Here is a 13477-nt window from a genome sequence, read left to right on the forward strand (position 1 = left end):
AAGGGGATTAAGTACAAACAGTTATATAATAAATAAGTCATGGGTATGTAATGCCCAGCATGGGGAATATAATCAATAATGTTGTACTAACTTTGGAAAGGGACAGATGGTAATTAAACTTTTTTTTTTTAATTCAACTTATTTTTTTTAACTCTTTATTGTTTAAAGCAGTGGTTGGCAAACTGCAGCTCTAGGGCCCCTTGAGTGTGGCTCTTCCACAAAATACCAACTTCTGCGCACGGGCCACGAAGTTTCAATCCCACTGCACGTGTGCACCCGCACGTGGTATTTTGTGGAAGAGCCACACTCAAGGGGTCAAAGAGCTGCATGTGGCTCGCGAGCCGCAGTTTGCTGACCACTGGTTTAATGTATTACATAAATCTCCTTGGTAATTAAACTTATTGAGGTCAACATTTCACAATGTATGTAAATGCCAGATCACTATATTGTACACCTGAAACTAATATAATATCGTATGTCAATTATACCACAAGAAAAACAAGAAAGAAAATCCTGTTGATTTAAATGGGTAAAAATTCATGAAGAAGTTTTTGAAATTGTATAAGTAAGAAGATGCTGAAAATACTTTATTAAATCTCTGCTTTTAGTTTCTGAATAAAAGTTTTGCAGAATGTATCTTTTTAAACTTTTGTAGTAGTGGTGTTTGTTGGCAAATCAAATGAATTTTTTTAATGTTAATATTTAACAGGCCAGTTTCTATGAGATAAAAATGAGGAGCTGAGAAGGAAAAGTTTGAAGGTTGGCTCTGGTATTTTGAAAAAGAAAAACATTCAATTAGGTATATGTAGACTATATATTTTTTTCAGAGCTACGAATATAAAAATATGTATATTTTTTAGCTTTGAAAATTCAAAACTACTGTCTATCTCACTCTGACTGCAACTTGCCAAATGATTGTAATGTAGAAAATGGTTATCCTGAAATATGGCCTCAATAAACAGCTAGTTACCCTTTTTTTTAATTAGCAGGTAATGAGATATTTTGTCTATTTATACAGACACATAAATTTTAAGTTGACGTTTGTTTCAAACTGATTAAACAACATATTCATATTTCAAAGATTATGAAGCTTTTCCTTGGGACTGGCCTTTTATCTTTAAAAGAAAACAATGCTAATAGTTTCCTTTTTCCTATATTCAATGACTATTTACTACCCTTTCTTGATGTGGGCTTTCAAAATACAAAGAAAGTTTGGCAAGTTTTCAATGTCCTTTTTTAAAGTCTGTTCTTAGGCGCTTGTATAAAAGCATAAAGAGTCCTTCTTAGGAGAATTGATAACGTCCCATGTTCAGTATTTGTATATTAAGGATTGTCAGTTATGTTCAGTGCATTCAGTCATTGGAATTCGTCCTGTTAATCTGCATGCAACTGATTTCAGGGAAACAAAGTGATCAGAAGAAGTCAAGTTAACATAACAATTTCTTTTCTACAGAAAACAGCCCAAGACACTATGGGCCCAAAATTCAGAGCAAGTTACTGTATTTGTACATTTTAAGTCACACTTGGCAGTTTCTCCAAACACAGTGGTCAGGAATTGAAAAAAATAAACATGTGTTTCCAGGATTTTCTTTTCACATGCCACACAGAAAGTAATGTTACAACTGTTTTCACTCCCTTTAAAGAGTGTGTAAGGAAGAAACATTTGCCCATTTGTGTTATTTTAAGGTAGATTTTACAAAAAAAAAACAAAAAAACATTATGGGGCAAGATAAATATTACCTTCACCTTAAAAATGGAAGTTTAGGTAAGTTACCTATAAGGGAGTACCCATTCGACTGTCAGCTGATTTCTCAACAGAAACCATGCAGGACAGAAGAGAGTGGCAAGAAATGTTCAAAGAGATGAATAGCAAGAACCTGCAACCAAGATTACGTTATCCAGCAAAGCTATCATTCAGAATTGAAGGTCAGATAAAGAGCTTCACGGATAAGAAAACGCTAAAGGAGTTCATCACCACCAAACCAGCATTATATGAAATGCTGAAAGGTATTCTTTAAGAAGAGGAAGAAGAAAAAGGAACTCTTACCATTTGCCACAGCATGGATGGAACTGGAGAGTGGATAAATACCACAAGATCTCACTTATTTGTGGAATATAATGAACAACATAAACTGATGAACAAGGACTGATCCAGAGACGGAGAGGCTTTAATTGGACTGTCGGGCCTTGGAGGGAAGGTAGGGGAGGGTGGGGGCAAGGGGGAAAGATCAACCAAAGGACTTATATGCCAGCATATAGGCCTAACCAATGGACACGGACAACGGGGGGGTGAGGGGATGAGCGGGGGGGGGGGGGGGGGGGGGGTAGAGGGTACACATATGTAATATCTTAATCAATTAAAAAAAAAAATGGAAGTTTAACTTCCCTGAAGGGATTTCCTCAAAAATCTGACCTATCCTTATACAGTGATATTTTGTACTTTATTTTTTTTAAATATATTTTATTGATTTTTTTACAGAGAGGAAGGGAGAGAGATAGAGAGTTAGAAACATCAATGAGAGAGAAACATCAATCAGCTGCCTCCTGCACATCTCCCACTGGGGATGTGCCCGCAACCCAGGTACATGCCCCTGACCGGAATCAAACCTGGGACCCCTCAGTCCGCAGGCCGACGCTCTATCCACCGAGCCAAACCGGTTTCGGCAGTACTTTAAATCTCATACTTAAAATCAGAACACTTAGCACTTTCTATCTTCCTGGCCTTAAACAAGAGAGAAAATAAAAGAATCAACCAGTAAACAATTTTTAAGCAGCCAGTCTAAAGCCATTCCCATTTTGCTGAGAGAATGACTGAGATAAAGTAAATGTGTTGCTTTCCTGAGGCTGAACGAAGTCTTAGTGGCTGCAGGAGGCTGAAAATCCACAGGTGTGCTTCTTATTCAAGACAGAGGAAACAATCAATCAGAGTGTGGATCTCCGAAGTCCATGCAGGCCTCCAGACCCAAAAATATCTCCACTACTGATAGGCCAGGTGGCCTAAATCTCCAGGCCAACCTTCCCCCTTAAAAAGTCTTGAAAATTCTGACCTATTAAAATGTGAATATCATACTTGGTACAATAACAATAGCAGCCAGCAACTCATTAGGAGGAATTTATTTCTCAGTTCCCTAACAAAGATCTGGAACTACAGAGCATAGGATCCAGGGTGGAAAGTGAGTTAGGTAGAGAATAAAAGAGGAAAAGCATTCAGAGTGGAATCCTTTTTAGGAAAACTAAATGCTGGTGGAGACCATGGGCCCTATGGATAATGGCATGGCTCTGGCACCTGGGTGAGTGGGAGAAGGTGGAAGAATGAGAGGATGAAGAGACTTTTCAGAACAGGTTGGACGCTATCGGGAGTGTCTACAGGGGAAAGGATGATTGGAAAGTGTTGGTATAGAGGACGGGGGGGGGGGGGGGGGGGCTGGGGGGGCTGTTCTAGCTATTGCACTCCTTGCCATTTATCCAATAAGTTGAAAACTTATGTCCATACAAAGACCTGCACAAGGATGTTTATAGCATCTTATATCATAAATGTCAAATAAAAGATCCTTCAGCAGGTGAATAAACTATAGTATATACAAATAATAGAGTATTGTTCACAGCCAAAAAGAAAAGCCGTGAAAGGAGGAGCCTTATATGAATTTCACTAAGTGACAGAAGCCAGTGTGGAAATCTACACACAGTGTGATTCCAAGTATATGACATTCCAGAAAAGGCAAAACTATGGGGACAGTAAAAAGATCAGTGGTTGTCAGGGCTCAGGGGAGAGGGAAGGATAAGTAGGCAGAGCACATAGGATTTTTAGGGCAGTGAAACTACTCTGTTTGATACTATCATGGCGGATACATGTCATTGCACATTTATCCAGACTCAGAATGCACAATACCAAGTGTGAACCCTAAGACAAACCATGGTTTTGGGGTGATAATGATGTGTCAATGTAGGTTCATTGGTTGTAACAAATGTGTCACTCTAGTGGAATGTTGATAGTGGAGAAGGCTGAGTGTGTGAGGTCGAGGAGTATATGGGAGCTCTCTGTTCTTTCACTCAATTTTGCTGTAAACCTAAAACTGCCCTAAAAAATCAATTCTTTTTTTTTTTAAGTAACTTTAACAATTTTGTCAAGGACAGTCTTTTTTAATCTTTACTTTGGTTTTGTTTTTTGGGTTTTTTTTTTAAATCTTCATTGTTGTTGTTTTAAAGTTATGGCTCCTTTGATATTCCAATGACAGCCATATATTCTCTCCCACCTCAAAAATAATAGTACTTCCACACATTCTCACAAAACAATGCATACAACTTCCAGTCTTCACAAATTCTCTGAAACCCATCCATACAACTAATACAGTTGTTTTGTTTTATTGCATGCTGCCAAGTACCAGGCACTTTGTTAAGTATGGTATGATACTCTATCTCGTTGGTCCTAGCAACAACCTTCTGAGGAAGACATTATCATGCCTATTTACTTAGAAAGAAACTTAATTGCAGGGAACTTTTTTAGCAGCTGCTGAGTGTGAGAGCTGAGACTCCAACCTGGGCTGATCCCAAGGAGCATGTTCCTAACCATTCCCTACAACGGCTCTGGTAGGTCATGGACCCCAGCTAAGCAGCCCTCATCTGAGAATGAGTCTGTTTGCCTGTTCCCACATTCCTATTCTTCTGTCAATAAAGTATTTCTCTAGAAATAGCATGTGGACAGTACACAGAGATGGACCTACCCTGGAATAGAAGGTAATCATTTGCAGCTGATTTAATTTCCACAGGGACCCCACTCCCATCTGTCCTGCCACCTACCAGACCATAGGTGATGGGAAACAGCAGGTTCCTTTGTATACCCCTGAGAGCAGAGGACTTGGTTCATGGCTGAAAAGGAATATTCCATAATCAATAGAGAGTCATACCAGCTAATACACAAACCACGTGTATTAATAGAGATTTGTAAACTCTTGAGTAAATTGGATTAAACATGAATAAATGAAATGGAGAACAAAAGTAAAGTCCAAATCACTTAACATGATCCAAACAAAGCCCTCACAATCTTCTTCAGCCCCAACTTTATGGCTCTGGGTGTGGAGTCTTTCTCTTAGGCCAGACCAAAGGAGAGCTGTCTTCTCAATGTCTCAGAAGGACATCAAGTCCAAGGCATGGAAAAGGGACTATATTGTTTTCCCTTCTGGATAGGTTTCTAACTCTAATTTTAAATTGTTAATTAATAAAATAACTGTCCACCAAGTCAAAAAAAAAAAAAAAAAAAAGCCAGAAACATGAATGTTAGTCTGAGATGTTTAGCCACTCTCATACCCAGAATTTAAATTTTCATGTCCTGGTGATTCAACCATCAAAATATCTTTTTAGGCTCTTCCATTATTTACCAGGAGTGTAACAATAGCCTTCCACCTGGCCTCCCACCACCAACCTTAACCAACACTGTAGATGCCATTCATTCTAAAGCATAATGCTATTGTTCTCTGTTGAACTTTTCACTGTGTTCTCATTTCTTTCAGAAGGCATCCAAACTCTTCAACATGTCATACAGGTCCTGATGTCCACCAATCTCCACTCTTTGCTCACCCACACCAAACCATGGGCACCATTTTTTTCTCCATGCGTATTCATGGAGAATTTACTTGCCTATAACACACATCATACTCAAAATCCTGCCCTCTATCCTATGCCCAGCCAGGATATGCACCTCACCAATTCCATCACCTACATAACTCCAAGTTATTCAAGATTCAACTCAAGAATTGCCTACCCTTATAAGTCTTCCTTAAAAATCCAACCTGGGTCAAGAGTGCCCATTGCTAGATGACCCAATAGGCCCATCATGTTCTAATGGCACCAAATAGGAGGGGCACCAACAAGCTGAGGAAAAAAAAAATATTAGTCTGAAATCTTTTGATTTGTTTAAAGCAATAAAATAGTTATCCCAGACAAAGTCAAAAATTTGCTGGTCTTCATTGTACTGATTTTAATGTTAAACATTATGTTTATGTTTAATTACAAAAGAGTACATACAACATAATCTTTTCCATGGCACACACTGAGCATCCCTCCTCACTAAGTATTCACATAAGGAAGATACCCCCTATAATTGTTATTTTTTCTTGAACCGCATCCCAACTAGAATGCGAATTCCTACTGAACATGAATTTGCGGCTTTCCTTGTTTATACCCAGTTGTCAGTGTGCCTGTCAAATACTAGGAGTTCAATCAATGCTTATATACAGGAGGAAAATTTGGGTGTAAGGGAGGATGGAAGGAAAGAAGAAAGAGAACGAAGAAAGAGGGAGCAAGGAAGGAAGTTCCTTCTAACGCTAATATTCTATGCTTCTAATTCTGAAAGTGAATTCTCAATGCCCCTTTTGCCCTGGTATCTTTGTTAGCAATATATAGAAAGGCAGCTTTTAACTTGGGCAACTCTGAAGGCAACTAAAATCAGTCTTTGTGAAGCCCAGTTTACTGTAAGGATGAGCTAATTATTCCATGGCTCTAACTAGAAAGGTTTTTTAACATGAATCCAGTCTCATCTTCAAGCTCCCACAGGATACATTACTAGACATTATTCACCATCTTCCCTGACCTGCCTGTTTTCTAATACATACGCTCTGGGCCACCAGGGTCTCTGATACAAGCCAAAGGATCCCAGAAGCTGGACACCTCTACATGTCAATGTTCAGAGGAATCTTAACCTGAGACTATCCAGTAAATGGTCCCCAAAGCAGTGTGTTCTGCTCACACCAACCCAAGGGCAAAGGCATGCCCCTTCTACCCTACTTGCAAAATGACGAAAGCCTACAAATTCAGTAAGTCATGAGGCCCCTTTTTTTCCATTAAAAAATAATAAAAGGCTAAACTGAGACATATGCTAAATGAGAGCCAAAGTATTTTGAAAAGTTACAATGAATTCTTATGACAGAAATTATATTATGCATAATATAAACATCTGTATTTAAGGAAGATAATGGTTTAGCTCCAGGAAATAATAGCTAAGCAGTGATGACTTAAGCAAATGTTTTACAATTAATGGAAATAAAAATTACATATCATTATAGCTAAGAGATGCTGAGAGAATGGGACAGGAGGTAACTCATACCAATGGACTCTAGTGCAAGATAGAATTAAAGTTTCTATAAAAAAAAAAAAAAGACTCTCCCCTAAAAAGGGAAACTGCAAAAAGATGAAACTTCTTGAAGCTCAAAGATGTTAAATTCTACTCTTTAAACCCCATTATATATGTAGTTACTGGCATAGCCATTTCTTACCTTCACCGGAGTCGATTTGCCTCTTAAAATGAGATATTTAAAGGCAGACTGTCGGCCTGGTGTCTTGGATGGCAGATCAGAGTTCCAAAGCCCTTAAGACACTGCAGCACTAGTTCTTACTAAATCATAATTAACTTCATTGGGAGTTACATGATAGCAACTTAGAACAGAATTTGGCCGAACATTTTAGTGTTCTTCTTCTTGGTAATTACTACTTCAGTGGGAATCTCAAGTAAGAAACAGAGGGCAGAATTTGGCCCACAAAGAGGAGCACATGAAGGAACTGGCCAACGGTATAATGCCAATAACAGAGAGTATTAAAGTCTCCCTTGAAGCATCCCTGTTAGCTCGTTGATTTCATCGTGAATGTAAATTCAACCAAAATGGCTACTCAGATTCTTCACCAACTCTCCATGAAGGACCATTTGTAGGGGAGAATACAGCTAGGGAATGGCTCCATATACCAGTTAATCACCCTAGAAGAGCAACTATGAATAAACTAAGGAGAGAGCTGGATGCTGTTTGGCAGGTTAACCACGTAACAAATTCTCGTTGACTCAAAAAAAGGAGCCATCACAGCTCCAATTTGGACATTAAATACCTGAAAAATAAGATTTAGCCCACTTGTGCTTCAACATGAAAATCCAATACTAGGTTCAGAATGATAGTTACAATGATAGTTGTACATTAGAGAATTTCCAATTGTACCAGTATAATATACAAGTTTTCAGTAATTATACAATTTGCAATTTTTCAGTACCATTAATTGAGGAACCTAACTTTTCCTGAAATACTATCGCAGTTCTCCTTCAACAGTCTTGATATAGTGCATGATCTAATTTGTCATGAAAATTGAGATTTTTTTGCTTGCTTGCTTTAAATTACAGTATTTAGTTTAAAAAAACCACCTAATTTTAGGATATTATCAATTTGATATTTGAATTTCAAGAACACTCAAAATTACAAACTGATGCAGAACATAGCAAGGCTAAATTTTTAGAATATAGTGTTACCTGTGTTCTTCCCAGTGACTCACCTGAAGCACTGAACAAGATAACTAATTCATTGCCTGAGGGCTAACCCACAATCCCTTTGATGTAGTGTCTTGGCCAGATTTTCAATTGAAGGCCATGAACAACACTTCCCCAATAGCCCAGAGCTAACTCTTCTTTATCTTCAAATCTCATTCTTTACGCCAACACCTCACCTCCCCCTTATCAGTCCCTAGTTCTCAATGCCCACCCACCCCCCCCCCCAGCTTTGAAAAACAAAAGAAAAATCATGCATATGCTCTTCCAAGGAAGGCAGACTGCTCTCCCATAGGCCAGCCCACCCATCGATGTACCATGTTTGTTAACATTCTGAGAGACATTTGTGCAGAGAACAAATTGATGGAGCCCATGTTTATATCAGGAATTTCAGAAACGGCAAGAGACTTATTCGTGGAATCTTAACACCCATTCAGACTGTCATAAAACACAAAGGACCAGATTCAATAAAAACTCTGTCCAACTTTCACAACACTAAAGTCTGCGTGAGCCTTCAAAACAAAATCAATTTTTCCAGTTTTGCAAAGGCTGTTCAGACTTCAGTAGCATGGAAGCCAGCTGGGGCATTTCCTTATTCATCCCCTAAATTAGTTTCAAACGTGGTTTGAGGACCACATTTGATCAGAAGAATTTCATTCTCTTTCTCTCTCTCTCTCTCTCAACATATTTCAGAATACATCACATGGAGAACAAACAACAGAACTGCGGCATATGTCTCATGCAGTTAAAAGCTTTAAAACTGGCCCATAAAACAGAATTCTTGGGTACACAGTGAAAAATATTTTTTGATTCCATAATCCATACTGCAGTAAAGTTGGGTATAATCATTTTTAAAAGTTGCTGTGTCCATGGACAGCTGTTCTTCATACATACTGGGAATGTTTCCTTCACATTCCTAAGGACATAAGAGTTTGACACGAAGCCAATGCTTCTAGAAATGGTGAAAGCTAAACGCACCCCATACTGATGCTTTTACTCTCCCAACAAACTTTCTCCCACAACTGAAATGTTAAAACTTTTGCCCCACAGCCCACATTCGGAGATTAGTCCAATAACTAATGCTCTGTCCAAGTAAAATACATTTTGTCATAGCTTGAAAATGTTACCTTTCACAGAAGTATAGTATTTCGGACCAGCAGGGAACATATGTCAACATTATCTATTATTACCCAATGTCAGGACCGAAAAGGGAAGGTGGGTGGTGGATGTTAATAACGACTTAAGCGATTTCTAAAAGAGGCATTTGAGAAGTACAAAGCCAGAAGTTTCAAATGTTTTGTCTTATTTTCGCTGTGTCAGCAACCTGCCCCCCCACAAGAACAAACCTAATGCTGCCTCCAACCCAACGCCTAGTTCTCTTTTCAATTTTAGCCAACGCTTTGCTAAGCTGGAAAGTTTGAAAAATACCCTAGAAAACTTCTCCACCAGAAAGGAAAAACAAAACCATATGACCAGCAATGATGAAAGCGACTCCCACTCGCTAAGAAAAAGATTTTCAATCACAGAAGCACACGGCTTTTGGATTTGAAAATTTATTTTCATTTTTCAAGCTACTTGTCTGGTGTTTAGATTTGGGGGTTGGGTTTCTTGTTTGACATTGGAGGAGCTGGGGGAAATGCTGGTTGGGAGTGTAATTGTATTTAAGCAACTTTGACAAAAGTAAGCAGAAAGCATTCTCCTCAACTAACAAGGCTGCAGAGGGGACAATGCCGGGCTCCTGTTGAATCTGGGTTTCCCCTGCAGGAGGAGCTAAAAGTCCCTTTCCAAAAGAGTCCAGAGGAGGAAATGTGCCTCCTACTTTTCCTAAAGTTGGATCAAGATGTGGCACAACATATATTGTGAATCTGTGGCTCACCAGGGCCCCTATCCTGGGCAGCCGTGGCCATAAATGGCAAACATGCTTGGAGGCACCCTGATTGGGAGCAATTAAGTTCTCATTGTTCCTTTGGGCCATGCATTTCTACCCAGCATTTCTCAAGGAAAAGAAATTTGAGTTCTGACCTCACCACATGAGCATCTTGGGAAAGAAATTACTTTGGGTCCCAGGTAAAGGCCTGTGTCCTGAGTGAGGACGGTTGCCAGAAGTGCTGGGGTAATATGTCCCTTGAGCGCTGAAAATTTGTACACTTAACATCAGGGGCAGAGTACTTGGGTTTCTGGGTCGATTGAAAAGTAGGTTCTGATTCACTCATTTGTTTGGTGGCTGTCAAACTGAGTCTTTCCCTTTGAAGGAATCATTCAAGAAAGATCATAAAATAAAAGTATCTAAGTAAACGGCTCATGCTTGGGGACCCTTAGAACTACAGAAAACTCAACCCATGGCCGAGCACGTGTTGCAAGACTGTGGAGGAAGGTGGCAACGCTTCCTCTGTTGACTTTTGGAGGAAGTTATCCTAATCTGTTCTTCCTCACTCTCAGTTTCTGAGGACAGACGTCGTAGACCTGCAGGTTCCTTCTAGATAGATCACTAAGGCAGAAAGGATATTTCAATCCTAGCATTGAAGTACTCGCTGTTGCTACCCAGACAGTATTTTAATTGCTAAGTGGCAGTTCATATTCTTCCTACAACTGAGTGAGGGATCTAAAACAATCAAGTTATAGAGAATTTTGCACTCTGTGTGATGAGATGTTGCCCAACGCACCAAGCAGAGGAGCGGGGAGCTCCCTTAGTTCCTCAGCTCATCAGTCCTCTGGCATCTACTCCTCTGGGACCATGTTTATGTGGCTGGTGAGGTCACAGGGGTGTTTGTCTCTGTGGTAGAGTAGAGGGTTAACTGGACACCTTTCATTTAGAACAGGCTTCAGTGAAGCTCCACCTGAACTAACAAACCACAGAAGATGTTGTACAAAAATAATACTAACCTAGATAAACAGAGTGTCCTTTAGAAGAATCGTTAAATGTTGAGATGGAAAAAAAATTCTTAAAAGTTCAACCTCCTGTTTTGCAAAGATGAGAATTGAAGCCAGCAAGAGTTTAAGCAGTTTGTTGTGTCACAAAGCTTAGCAGGTGCCCTGATGCCACTGCCCTTTGGCATAGCATCACGGGAAATGGAGGAATAGTGCTGGAAGGTGGGCTTCCGGTCCTCGTGGGGCAGGAAATATAGGTAGCAGGTTAGAAAGGGTATGCATGACCCCTGGATGAAGATGATGTTTATATGGGCCTCTCCACCTAGGACTTGGGCATTTTTCTGCAAGTTTGTTATCCTTCAATTTAAAAAAGAAGGAAAGGGAAGAGAGAAAAAATAATAGTTAAATGAAGTAAAAAATATATATCATTTCAAATTTTAAGAAAATAAAATTTAAGAAAATGAAAATTTACAAAATTTAAGAAAATAAAGCACTAGCTACAAAGAGGGTTGACTTAGGTTACCATTCCAACCCCAACACTGGGAAATAAGAAGTTTGATAAGGAAAACAGTAAGACATTGAACAAAATAATAATAACATTAATAATACTTATCACTTGAAATGTACTAATCATCAAACAACCCTTTCTCTAAGGAGAAACATTAATTCGTATCATCATTTTATAACCATGGACACTAACGTTCCCAGAGATTTATTAACTCGGCGGAGGTGGCACGGCTCATACTGGAACAGCAGGGAGGAGAAGCTGGGGCTCCGAGGCGGCATATCTAGGTGTTCTCGCCACCACAAGGCACTGCCAGTAATAACAACACCTTCCTTTTGTGAAGACATAGGACATTCTCCTTCACTCCACAAAATACACAGAAAAGACTCGGCACCTTATGGGTTACAAACATGGAATGGAAGCCTATCTTTAAGAAATTTGGTTTTTTTCATGAGGAAGTGAAACAGCTTAGTTTTCAAGATGTAAATTCAATTACCAAAAATTAATCTTATGGGCCAGTTTTGTCTTCACTTGCATTTTGAGGTGGCCAGTCTAAGAAAAGCTGAAGAAGCATTTTTAGGCTAAAATTGCCGAGAACTAAGTTCCTTTTTGAGGCTAGAAACATTTTTAGGGGTGGAAGTGGGGGAAGGTTTGATATTTTCATTTTTCTTCTCTGCTGCATGACTCACAGATAGACTGCGTGCCTTATGGAGAGGTTCATAGACACAGATGAAAACATTAATACCCATTTTTGTTTATTTCACAATTTGGAATCTGAAAATGTGAATGATACATGATCTCTGCCACCCTCCATCTAGTAAAATTTGCAGAGGAAATTTTCAAAGCTTGGAAAGAAATGTCAAGATTGAAAGATGAAATTATGTCTGGGTCTTCTTCCTGCCCATGTCCTCTGAGCAGCAAGCCTGGACGAGCCTTGGGAGCATTGCCAGTGCTAATGTTGAGCACGTTAATTTGTGTGATAGCCTCCTGGGTGAATAGGTCAGATGCTCTGCTTCAGAGTTATCCTTGAACCTTTTCCTGGTTAATATCACAATTCTTGCTTGTTATATTGGCCTGTGATTAATGGATGACATTTGCCTGGATTTGGATTGAGTGTTAATATACCATGTTAGACTGCAACTGACAGGCTCCCTTTTTCAATTTATTTGAGGCTTCTTGCAGAAGAATAGTAAAACATCTGATGGATCCAGATAACACCAGCCAAAAGCAGACAGCTAAAAGAATTGTGCCAAATTAATATGCCTCAAATAATCACGGCATTGCAGAATTTAGCCATTTATTTCTGACCCTTGAATTACCAACTGGCCACACCACACAAGTCGGTATGTTTGGTTGCCACAAGAGGAATAGCTATGAGGTTTTAAAGTAATTAGCTACAATCTAATTCACATGTGAATTAGTGTAACCTTTCTGAAGAAAAGGCTACTAATGTGAACTAAAAGCAGTTCCACTTCTAGAGATATGTCTTACAAGAATAATCAAGAGCATAGACAAATATTTGACTACATGAAACATTTCTGCCAAGCATGTTTAGAATCTTGAAAAGATTGGAAACAAACTAAATGCTCAACAATAGGGATTTAACTAAATAAATCATGATGCAGCCAAGGTAAAGAGTGGTATGAAAGAATATTTAATGATACTAAAATAAATTCAATATATGATCTTGCATAAAAAGAGATTTTATAAATTACAGTAGGATTTATATTTTTAAAATGTGCATATAACATAACATGCACAGATGAAATATTTGTAATTAAGTGAACCAAAATATTAACAACAGTTAT

General features: G+C 38.9%; 1 protein-coding gene across 4 annotated transcripts in view; it reads right to left on the reverse strand.

The window, feature by feature from the left end:
- Positions 1-13477, reverse strand: part of LOC308522433 (uncharacterized protein) — a 118659-nt gene that overhangs the window by 32055 nt on the left and 73127 nt on the right. For 2 of the 4 annotated variants that reach the window (XR_013996242.1, XM_081095913.1), the window contains one exon: positions 11180-11521. The exons of the other annotated variants lie outside the window; for them this stretch is intronic. The gene's annotated coding sequence lies outside the window, so the exon portion shown is untranslated. Of the gene's footprint in view, positions 1-11179; positions 11522-13477 lie in introns of those variants that run through there. 4 annotated transcript variants of the gene reach the window in all.

The sequence above is a fragment of the Myotis nattereri genome (genome assembly GCF_964212035.1).
Source record: "Myotis nattereri genome assembly, chromosome: 7".
In the NCBI taxonomy this organism is placed as follows: Eukaryota; Metazoa; Chordata; class Mammalia; order Chiroptera; family Vespertilionidae; genus Myotis; species Myotis nattereri.